Source organism: Anguilla anguilla, chromosome 18, assembly GCF_013347855.1.
Source record: "Anguilla anguilla isolate fAngAng1 chromosome 18, fAngAng1.pri, whole genome shotgun sequence".
NCBI classification, from domain to species: domain Eukaryota; kingdom Metazoa; phylum Chordata; class Actinopteri; order Anguilliformes; family Anguillidae; genus Anguilla; species Anguilla anguilla.
The window spans coordinates 22,681,211-22,693,701 of record NC_049218.1 but is presented as its reverse complement, the minus strand read 5'-3'; positions in this window follow the sequence as shown (position 1 = coordinate 22,693,701).

The window sequence follows — 12,491 nt, the reverse complement described above, 5'->3', positions numbered from 1 at the left end:
GTGTAAAGACATTAAAATGTAGTAAAGTATGTTCTGCTGCAGTTTTATGAGAGACAGGGGTATAAATAACCCACTCTGTGCCGGGGCCCAGCAGGTGCACAACCTGTTCCTTCTGCAGCAGGACCTCTCTGAACTATAGCCTCAGTGACTGAAGGTTCTTGTATCACCCAGGTTGCAGCCTATAAAACCAAAACATGCAGGGCATTTATGTTTTGTGTAATTATTCCCAGGTATACACATCACACATGTAATGTCATTGCATGTGATTTTCACTTTGCATGTTACATTTACCTAAATAAATTCAAATAGAAAACCAAAAAAAACAAGCACTGTTTAATCACGTATAAGATGTTACATGACTTGCAGTTCATTTGTCAACAAACATATTCAACCCCTCTAAGCTTAAATTCATCAATTTTATGTAACCAGTAAATTTGAATTTCAAAAGAATTTACCCCCTTAGTTTGAACTATCTCAATGGCTAAACATTTCTCTGAATTTTTTACATATAATGCCCATATCTCATGTTGAAGCTGATATTATGAACGTGGAGCAGTATTTCTGTGTGTGCCCTGCATTGGATTGGTGACCTGTCCAGGCCTCACACTCAAAGCATGCTGGGATGCATTGAGCATGCCCGCAACCCTGACCAGGAATAAGCAAGTTAAAAAATGGATGTTGCATATTTATCAACAAAGCTGACATCAGCTCCTTTCAATATACTTCAATAAGGTTTGGTATTATTAATCCTTTTTGTGTAAAGTTTATGTAAATCATTACCAATGATTGTGAAGACCAAATTCGTTCATTCATTCGTGGTCTGCGGCCCCACATTTTCCATCTCGATATTTTGAAGAAGCCTTAGGAAAAAAAATTAAACCTCCTAATATTAATGAACAGTGGCTGCATTTTTTTAAGGAAAGTACCTTGGGTAATCATGAACTCAAATTACTTTTATATCAAGTGACAATCAATTATAATAAACTTGTGAATTCATGTATTAAAAGTACCTGAATAATTCACCTCTGACTGGTGTGTGTGTGAGTGTGTAGTCCTCATAAGTGACCATAAAACTGAAAAACTCATACAAACAAAATTGTGTGTGTGTGTGTGTGTGTTTGTGTGTGTGTGTGTGTGTGTGTGTGTGGACGAAGGCCCAGTAGGGCCTGGTTCTTGTCGGCCAGTTCCACAGCTACATGCAGTCGTGTGAAGTGCCTGATCAGAGAATAAACTCAAATCAAATGTGTGAATATTAGCTAAGCGAGCAGCCGTCAAAAATAAGAAAACATGCATGACATGGACACAGCGAGGACAGAAAAATCCACAGAAACTAAGCCAAGAAAGGAAGAAAGCATAGAGGGTTAAAGATACACTTGGGTGGAAAAAAATAAAAAATATATGTAATTTAGTTTATAAGAACAAAACCTATTTTATTCTTTATTTTCAGTCAGAGGGGATTTCTTATACGAATAATAAATTCAGTTAACGAAAAACTGAAGCCTTTGATGAAAAGCTGATTTTCTCATCGACCAAACAGGCCCAGGCGAGTGTGAAGCCATGACACGATCAGTTTAAAGCCTTAGTGCAATTACAATCCGGGGACACGGGGACCGTGTCTGGCAGCGTCTTTAAATCCGTTTCTCCCCCAGCGAGGCGGCGGTGGGGGTGTGCTCACGCTCACAGCCGCAGCCGAACACATCAGCGGGATGTGACTGTTCCCTGACTGTCCCGCAGTCACCTGCAACGGCCTTCACGTGTCATGTCTAGTCATGGCTTCCAGGGTAGGCTCCGTCCTGTGTGTTGAATAAAGCCATGTGCTCATCTCATTCTGCAGCGAGGCTAAGATCCCTAATCCTGCAGTTCTGCTCTCTCTGTGTCTGCTTCTCTGGGGAAAATTTGCCTCGGCAAACAGTGCTGTTTGCTTCACTTAAATGGTGCACTAATTCACCCAGTTTGTATAATTAAACCGGTGCCTATGACAGAGAATGGCATTTTATTTAGCAGCTAATTGTGCTGACACCAGGGAACTGAAGCTTTTATGTATTCTCTTTCCAGGGGCTTGAGAGGGGGGAAAAAACAGGATATCCATTCCCTCTTAATTTGTAACTTGAATTTTAAACAGGAGAGAGTTGCGTTAATCAGTCTTAATTCTGCTGGGGAATGTCTAGTTACCTTATAACAAGGTAGATGCATGCATAATTAGAGTCTACCTCCCCCGTTATGCTGTATATAATAAATGCCGTGTTTACAAACAGGTGTTTTTAATATGAAGATATAAATTAATAATTTCTGGAAATCTGCCCGCTGGGCTACTTCGTGGATGTCCGTTACCAAGTGCTAAGGTTCTCTTCAGCCACCATCCTGCTCCGACAATCACGATAACAAGCAGCTCTCACTGTCATTAAACAGAACCCCAATTGTATGCAGAACTTTTTTTCCTTTTTAGCACTATGGGGTCTTGCATTTCATCGATATCATTACTGACGGGAGGGGTATCTTCTGAGGGAGGGGTCCTGGGACACAGGGCTTTTGGTAGCATGTGCTTGATTTCCAAATGAGCAGGGGTATTTTCAGTGAGGAAACAGAGAATGTTCTGGCATGTGTATTACTACATTTCAGTCCCCTACCACGGGTATGATGTCTGAGACAGGCTAATCTAGTTGTTGGTCATATTACTGGGTATGGACCCTTTTGCCTGTGGTAGAATTCCTGTTCCCATCAGTGAAGCAGGATATGTGGCCATTACTATGCCCAGCCTTCACCCTGGCTGGCCAGCTCTTTTCAGACATTTTCCCCAGATCTTCCAATACCCTTTGTACTTTCACACCCATGGCCACTACCACACCTCCTATGAGGCTTTCAGACCAATTAAGGGCATGTTCTCTCCCCTGCAACTCTTCTGACCAAACGTGCTTCTGCACATTTTGCAGGATTAAATGCAACAAAGAAAAAGAAAGAGAAGATATGTTTTTTATAAAAGTAAGTTGTCCCCAGGGTCATAGTGAACACGGAGGATGTGGGGGACACGTCCTCTGGACTTTCACTAAAACTTAAATCTTTTCCCCTCACACTTTTTCAAGTTTTCACACCATTCTTTAGTCCAGTTGCTTTGTAACAGCCTCAAAGACCTCACACACTCTGATTAAGCTAAAGATTAAAATATACGGAGGGGTTGTTAATATTTTTGGGAAATTCGCCATCAAAATATTGACTTTTTTGCTGACGCTAACTACTGTTTTTGTGAATACTATTGTAAAAATTATTTACTAGCACCACATTCTCAATCTCTGGCCTACTGCACTGATGATTAAATGAAGGCTTGGGCCAAACCAGGAGAGGGAGCAGCAAACATATTATTGTTTCAGGCAATACATGCGCTCAGCATCTTGGACACCTCTGAACTGTGGATTCCCTACCTGTGCCACATCGTGGAAGTCTGTCACTTGCGGTGCCTATCACAGATTATTAGTTTAATGTTGGATGGCAGTTGGTTATACGCTGAAATGTTACTGTGATGGTCACATCTTCACCAGGGGCAATGTGTCCTACCCTCATAAGCAGCAATGGACATATCTAGTGACAGACAATCTGTGGCGGTCTCAATAACACATTTCCTGTTTCCTCATTCCTTGTGTTTAATTCTGGCACCAAATGTAGGTCTGATTTTACTGTACAGCCCCGAATGCTTTGTATTCCTCCTTAACAGAGGCCTGTCACAGCCAAGCAGTGGGAATCACTGAGGATGTGAATCTGCTTTGCTGGCTGAAAATGGAAACTAGGCCTGAATTTGATTTATGCTGATTCAGTTTTCATGACTGTTTGAGCATGGCTGTATATAGTGTGGACAGGAATCTCCTTTGCCTGTGTTTATCTTTAAAGGGTGAAGAGTGCTTACACATTTGACGTGCAATGCAATTTGGGTGCTGGCACCCCTGAGATCATAACCCAGTTACTGAGCCTGAGCCTGAGATTTTCCCTGAACCTGTTTAAGATCCTCCAAGCTTCCCGGGGCAAATCGGGTATGGTTCTCTCATATTTCCAGCGTAACATCTTTCTGACATATCGGTCATGTACTTGAGGTCTTTGTCGTTCCAATGACCTTGTGACATTTTCAATGACTACCACTTCAATCAGGCATTTATTTTTAGTGAAAGATCAGAGCTTTGATATCCTGGGAGGAAGAGGAAGCTGCTAAATCTGAGCAGAAGGAATGGTGTCACTGTTTGTGCTGATGCTGAAGAAAGAATCTTACACTATGGTCGTCCAACCACAGTCACCTCCCCACCCCCCACCCCCTTGCCAGCATCCATCTGGAACACACTCAGGTACTAGGCAAACAAGGAGAAAATTAGTTCTACGTTCATGCAGTGTAAGAATCAAATTATTGTCTGTTTGTGTTGCGTACCATGTGCTACAACAAAACACTTCCTAATTAAGTGCTACAAGTCACTGTTTTTTCCACCTCCACTCGTGAATTTCCAAAAATATAGAGCGCAGCATGCCAGTCTACGTAGAGGCGCGCTCAGTAAGGGAAACTTGCCCGAATTACTTTTTCACACTTTTTTCTGTCCTTGACAGATTGTTAAAGCAATGGCAATTTATCATCCAATTTCAGCAGTTCTGTAACTAGTGTGAGAATAGAAGCAAAATAAATTAAAATGGGAATGTGAGGTATTTATATTAAAGCTAAATCTCACATGAAATAAATCACCTATGCATGTTCCCCTTTTAAGAACAGCTCTTTGTCTTTAGTCAAGTCAAGTCAGCTTTATTTATAAAGCAGTTTTTTTTAACTGAACAAAGTGTCTAATAACTTCAATAAATAAAAACAGATACACCGATACAAGGGATAACAAAACATTACACAAATACATGCTGAAGAGGATCTCAACTGGTTTTAAAGCCCAAGGAGAAAAGATGGCCTTTCAACCGGAATTTAAAGGTGTCAATAGAAAGGGCAGATCGAACATGAAGAGGTAAACTATTCTACCACTTTGGAGCAACAACAGCAAAGGGACAATCATACTTTAGCTTTAACCAAGCCCGTGGGACTGTCAAAAGCATCTGGTCAGAATATCTAAGTGACCTAGACATAGAATAGGGTCAAAGAAGATCAGAGATATAAAGAGGTACCAACCAATTTATTTAAATTATTTAAAAACAAATAATAAAATTTGGTAAATGAAGAAAGTGGCCCTAGGTGGCCAGAGATATCACTGATAGAGTTTTGGGGGCCAAGCAGAACAACCTATTGTTGCCATCCAGCATTTGGGTGTCCTCCAAACAATCAAAGAGAGACTTCAGAGAGCTCTTGATGCTAGGCTTCAATGGAGGTAAAGCTTAGTATCATCAGCATAGTATCAGTGGATAGAAAATACATACTTAATTATAGAACCCAGGGAGAGCACCTGCAGGGAGAAAAAGATCAGACCTAAAATAGACCCTTGGGGGACCCCACAAGTAAGGGGAACTGTGGAGGGTGAAAAATTACTAATGCTGACTGAAAAGGTTCTCTTGTTCATGTAGGAAGTAAACCATTTTAGAGCAGCACCCTGACTGCCAGGATGTGCAAGGAGGATGTCATGGTCCACTGTGTCAACACAGCATTAAGGTCCAAGAGAATTAACAGCTAACAATAGATCATTGATCACTTTCAGGAGAGCAGAATCTGTACTGTGTTGTGCTCTGAAATCAGACTGAAATACTTCAAAGATACAATTTTGTTTCAGAAAAGATAGCAGTTGAGAAAAAAACAACTTTTTCAAGAACTTTAGATAAAATTAGTCACTTGTAAATGGGTCGAAAACTATTTAGAACTCTGGGGTCAAGATGGAATTTTTTGATAAGAGGCTGAATGTTACAGGCATTACTGTTTTTTCCTTTCCCCTTTTCTGTGTTTTCCTGTAGATCCGAGCAGGTGTAATTGGTGGCACCTGGGCTTGCTTTTCTGACTGGAGGTAGATTCAGGCTGCTGCGCCTTTTTGTTTTCTGCTGATACTGCTTATTTTTTGTTATGAATTTTTCTTTTTTTCATTGCTCCATTTTTCCACACAGTCACATGTCACACACGTGTGCATCCATACATCCATGTGCTCACCTTACTGACATGCTTTATTCTTTAAATAGATTTAGTAAACTTATTTTCTGTCTCTTGTGTATTTATGTATTGGTCAGAGTTCAGGGGTCTGACCATAACACTAAACCACTGCATGTTTACAACAAGATGGAACAGAGCCTGAAACAAGACAGCTGTTAATAACAGATAGAATGCTAGGACCAACAATGTCAAAAGCCTCTTTAAGGAGGTGTGAGGGAACAATGTCAAGGGGGCAGGTTGTGGGCTTCATATGACAAGCTATTTCCATCAGAAAAGAGGGAGGCATAGGCTCGAACTGATTTAGGACAGTAGTGTACATAGGAGCAACAGAAGGATCATGAGCATATGGTGAGATCTACGGTGAGCTCTAATATCAGCAATAATAAGAAAAGAAGTTGTGGAGGACATATCAAAGCTGGTACTAAGAGCACGATTAAGTATTGCATTTATAGTATGGAACAGGACTTAAGGTCTATGACCTTTTTTGGAGATACTAATACCAGAAGTACTTTGCTCTCACAATTTTAACAGTTTCCTGGTATTTTGCCAGACAGTCACTCAAAATATCATAGCACACTTGAAGCTTATATTTTTTCCACTTCCACTCTGTATTTCTGCAGGCCTATCTAAGAGCATGAAGAGCATGGGTAGCATCATTTAGCAGGGGGTTTGTATTTTTAAAATATACAGGATAATATATACAGTTGTGGGACCTCCTCAACAGAACTGCTTATTCATTTGGCTGATACGGTTTGTTCTTTAGCCCAGAAACCTGGACTAAGTCTTCTGCTAAACAGCGGACTCATATACTGTGCAGTAGTTGCAAGCAGCTGAAAAGAAGGCCCACCAGCCAAGTTTCTTGACTCTATTAGCTACATGTAGGTAGATATCAGCCGTACCTGATTGACTAATTTCCATATGCATGAACACATAAAACGCTGGCTGCTGAAATGTCAGTAGTTTCCATGTAGTTGATTACAAAGTAATGAAATCAGTGCATTATTGGAAATATAAAAATATAAGAGGTTTCTAAACTCAACACAAGCATTTTCAGCCATTTTGGTAGCTATGTATGATTAAAGAAACAGGAAAATGTAGGTCTTAACTGAGGGTTATTGTGGGTAAAAGCATCTATGAGAATATTGCAAAAGCCCAGGCTGACTTACCCAGCGTTCCCCAATATCCTGGCCTACCTATGCTCCAACATCACTGCAGTACAAGGCAGCCAACTGTACGCTGACAGACTTCCAGTTCCACAAACAGGCAAGAGGAAATGCACAGTCAGGCTGTGGTTATGTTTGAGGTTTGGTGAAGCCAAGGCTTACAGAAAACTCAAATGTGTCCAACACTGCTCCCAGTATTCTTAGTTTGCCCATGCATATCCACCAATGTGAGACTACCTCTTAGAAGTGCCTACCAGGTGGTGGTGTCTACCCTCAGCCTCTGGGTCCTGGTTTTGTGGTTTCCTGTTTCCTGTTACCTTTCCACATGCCACATGTTCTCATTTCTGAGCGACTTACATAACTTTGTTTTTTTACATTGCATTTATATCGCATAATACGGCTGGATGTATACCGAAGCAATGCAGGTTAAGTATCATGTTCAAGGGTACAATGGCAGTGCCCTACCTCAAACCTATGACAAGACCAGCTCCTTACCCATTACACTACATTACTGTTTCTTTATGTTAAAATACAACACAGGCTTGTTGGATCTACTGTAGGTGCATTATATATACACAAAGTTTTATAGCCAGTTGTACTTGAAGGCCCAACTCATCACAGCACAACGTCCACCATCAATTCAGAAGACTGCAGACAGGCACATACTCTCATCCTTCACACTCCTTCCTCCTGGACCTCTTTTGCCACATCCACAAACCAAGCCACACTACATTTGTGTCTGAGGAGTGTGATCCATGCACACAATAGGCAGCAGATGCCAGATCATCCAGAGAAGGTACTCATTTACATTTCAGCATTTAGCAGATGTTACTACCCAGAGATACTTATACAGCTTACATGAAGTTCATTCATACAACCTCTGATTTACTGAAGCAATTCAGGTTAAGTACTTTGCTCAAGGGTACAACGGCAGAACCCTGCCTGAGAACTGAACTCATAACCTTGTAGTTGCAAGACCAGTCCCCTAATACATCATGCTGCTCTTGAGCAATGAGACAGGGATAATTCCTCTGACAAAAGCCGTCTTTTTTGGGGCAAGGATACAGCATGTTGTGAGATGCCCTAGGGTTCTGTTGGCCACAGTCAGTGTGGACACAGCCAGGATTTAAAACCAGACTCAAGGCAATGTGCCTACACTGCATCTGTGTGTTTAAGAAACACATTGAAGAAGTTACCATGTGGCTTTACCTTAAATGAAGATGTTCCTGTTTCTGTGGCTTTGCAGATAAATAGCAAAACTTTAAAAAGAAATAAGAAATCTCTCATAATCATTGACAGCCCTTTCTAGAAATGTATCTCAAAGGCATGAAGTTACTGTGTTTCCCTGCAGTGATGCGATGGCTGAATTTTTAAATTAAAGGTGGCATATTTTTTGATTCCCTTCCCCATGTCCCGAGACTGCCCTCCTAGGAGTAGAAACTTCATGGGAGAGGCAATGATTTAGGGTGAACGTTACGACCCAATAGAACACTCAAAAATCAATGGTATATTCACTTAGGTAATAAGCTATAGGAACAAAGTGATAAAGACACAGTACACCTACTGTAAGAGTGGGACCAGGGTTTAGAGATGGTGTGTGTGTGTGTGTGTGTGTGTGTGTGTTTGAGTGTGTTTGCGTGTCTGTGTGCGTGCATCTGTGTGTGCTTGCATGTGCGTGTGTGTGTGCGTGTATATGTGTGTGTGTGAGAGAGTGTGTATGTATGTGAGTGGAGGTATGGGGTGAGTGAACATTGTGCTATTAAAGGCAGTCAGATAGTCTGTGTGCCGGAGACTGCTCTGTGCAGCAGTGTGTGTGTGTGTGTGTGCACATGTGCGTGTGTGTGTGTGTGTGCAGGCGTGTATGTGTGTGCATGAGAGAGTGTGTGTGTATGTGAGTGGAGGTAGGGGGTGATTGGACATTGTGCTATTAAAGGCAGTCAGATAGTCTGTGTGCTGGAGACTGCTCTGTGCAGCAGTGTACGGATCAGAGCCTCTCCATAAATCACCTTGGCCTGGCAGCGGCTTCAGCGGAAAGCTGGAGTCTCCCAGCCTGCAGGGAAACCCACAGACTAAACAACACTGACCCTCCCACTGACCTGGGGTCGGGCCCATAGGAGCCACCACCCGGCCCCCTGCTCCCCCTCCCCCCTCCCGCCATCACTGTCTGCGCATTTCCCAACAGTAATGCTGTTTACACCCAGCCTCTGTCTCCACCACCCAGGCATATCCATGCCTTTTCTGTTTACAAGGGTCATTTCCTCAAGAATCCAGAGACAAGGCAATGCTTCTCCCTTTCATGTTCACCAGCCTGATCCCACCCCCCTTTCTCCCCCACCCTACAAAAAACACAGCATATTCACATGCAATTATGACGCATCGAGGAATATGATCTACAGCTCCCTGTTTTAAACCCACCAGGCCTCTGACTATTACCTTCCCACACACACACATACGCACACACACACACACACACATATACATACAGACACATACACATGCACATACACACACAAACACACACACGTGCACACAGACGCACACAGACCCATGTTTCAACATGCCCCATGTTAGTTTGTGCCCTAGTCTCCCATACCTCTGTCTGTTACTGGACCAGCAGTGTGCGCATCAGGGCGGTGCTGCCAGTTTATTCCTGTTGCTGTTTGAAATACGCACATCCATGTCCCATGTACCTCCTCCAAAGGCTTCAGACTACGCAGGCATTCTCTACATCTCTCTATCTGCTTTCTAACAAATCACTCATACCGTGACATGGTGGTGACAAGGTTTATGACATATTGTGAATAAACAGCTTATCATCTTTTCCTTGTTCATATAAAAAAAAGTTATACATGATCTTAAATGCTTAATTTCTTTTGCCCTACTGAATCTAAAAAACAGAAAAAGCTTTTTATTTAGCGTTAAATGATGTGAAAATCCTAAAAGGTGAAATAGGCGAAGTTTATCAGATAAGACTTTCAGCATCGAGTATCAAAGGAGAGCGTGACTTTAATAAAGGGAGCGACAAGCTCCAAACAAGCCGGCACCCTGCCGTCAGAGGACCGCTTCGAGCCGCCGCGTTCAGGGAGCCGTATTGATGTTTGGATTAAGGCACGCCTGCGCGATCAAGTGCCCAAACACTAGATAAAAGCGGGAGAAACGCCCTTTAATCCCCACAAACTCTCCTCCAAACAGGCTAGCAGGGGAGCGGAAAGCAGCCAGGCTGTTATAATGCTCCGCTGTCTTTGGGGTTTAATTCCGGCTGCGGCGGCTCCAGCGCCACCTTGTTAGTCACGTCTGAACCGCGGCCCGCTCATCCGCGGATTAGAGCCGCGCGCTTCTGCTCGTGCGACCGCGCGGTCCCGGTTTCTCGGGCTCGCAGGTCGCTCGTTCGCTCCGCCGCGGCCCCGTCCGTCCGCTCGTTAAAGAAACGGCATTAGCGGCCACAGGGATTATAGCAAAAATCATGCAGCAGATAAAGCCGAAGGCCATTCTGTAAACGGCAGCAATTACCCTGGGGACAGTGTCCTGGTGCTGGGGAAAACTCAAGCGGTCTGCAGGTGAACTCTCTCCATCCGCCACTCATTCACTGAGCCAAGATTTCACCTTGTATGATATTAAAAAGGTGCTTGGGATTGTTCTCTAGACTAACGGATCCTGTACCATGTCTGCCAATGATATGTAAGACGAAAAAAAAATTAATTCATTATCCTGACAGAGCTGCTACGGAGCTATTGTAAAAGACAAACCCATTTCAAACCTCCCTTTTCCCACTGATACACTACACAGAGCTTATGAAGCTTCATAAGGTATGCCACTGAACCTCGAGAGGGTTTACTCATAGACCGTTCCTTCATAAACCTTGCTTCTCACCACATCTTAGCCTCTTCCTGGGTTATGACTATTGATCCTGGCTGGAAGACTCCAGTGGGATATTCAGATAGAGCTGTCAGAGGCCACCTCAGTCTCTTTCAACTAACGTCCACACATCCATTCAGATCTTTGTGGGGTGATTCACATTAGGCTCAAGTCCTGGGAGACTCTCAAATTGGCAAGGAAGGTGGGTTAAAGGTTGTGTTGTAACTGATGTTGCAGTTGATTCAAGTCCCCCCAGGGTGTGCAATTAGTGATCTTGTGATTGTGCCGACCCCAAAGCATTATTTTATTGTTCTAAGCTCAAATTTTAAGGTGAACATATCACATTCTCTGTTGAGCATGAAATAGCCTTGATGATTCAATAAGAACACTGATTTAGAATAGTGTCATGTATTGTATCTAACCGTAAGGCCCACTGAGTAATTAAAAAATGAGCATGCATTAAATCTATTTTTATGGCACAACAATTCATTAAGAAGGATGAAATCTATTAATGAGGTTAAAACCCATCCTTACATAACAATTTACAGTACAGTGATTCTCTTCCCACACCAGCAAAAGCTAAACAAGTTGCAATTATTATGGATTCTCTGGAGTAAAATGTAGGATAAGATGCTGGTTTGTTCTCTACTTCATTCATTAACTCCATACAGAATGGCCACAGCCAGGATTCGAACCAAGGACTTCATGTGAGCAGAGAAGTTTTAATTGACCCAGCGTGGATGACATTTGTCCATATTGGCATGAGTGAGAAGTCCTAAGGGACTTCTGTGTGATCAGTGTAGGCTAGTTGGACATCTAAGAGCGAGAGCCAGGATTAGGCATGATTGCACTATAAACAGGCCACAGCTTGTTGATGTTAAAATCAAATGAACCTCAGCCTCATTATTGATGGCTGCACAGGCGGATTAAATCAAATTAACCTCAGTCCTGATGACAGAGAATAATGACAAAAATATATGAGAAAGAACTCAAGATTAGTGATTTTAGTTTGGGGGAAGGTGCCAGTATGCTGTTGGACAGAGAGCTTGCAGTATGTTTCGACAAAACGGTGTGTCTGTTGAGTAACATTTTATTTTCTGCTATTGAGCTCATAGTGTAAGACAGCAGACCAGGGGTGGCCTAGGGGACACACACACAGATAGACACCAACATGCTGAAGCATGAGCCCCAGCCCTGAGACAGCGCCCTCTGGCTGCAGTATTCTCTTTTTAAAGGTGCCCTTTTGCAATCACAATCGGTCTCTGGTCTACAGCGAGCACAACACCCCCTTCCCCATCCCGGGCAGTGATTGCAATTTTAATCTCCCCACCACCCTCCCCCTAGTCGCTTTACACAATCTCAAATCTCAGTCTACC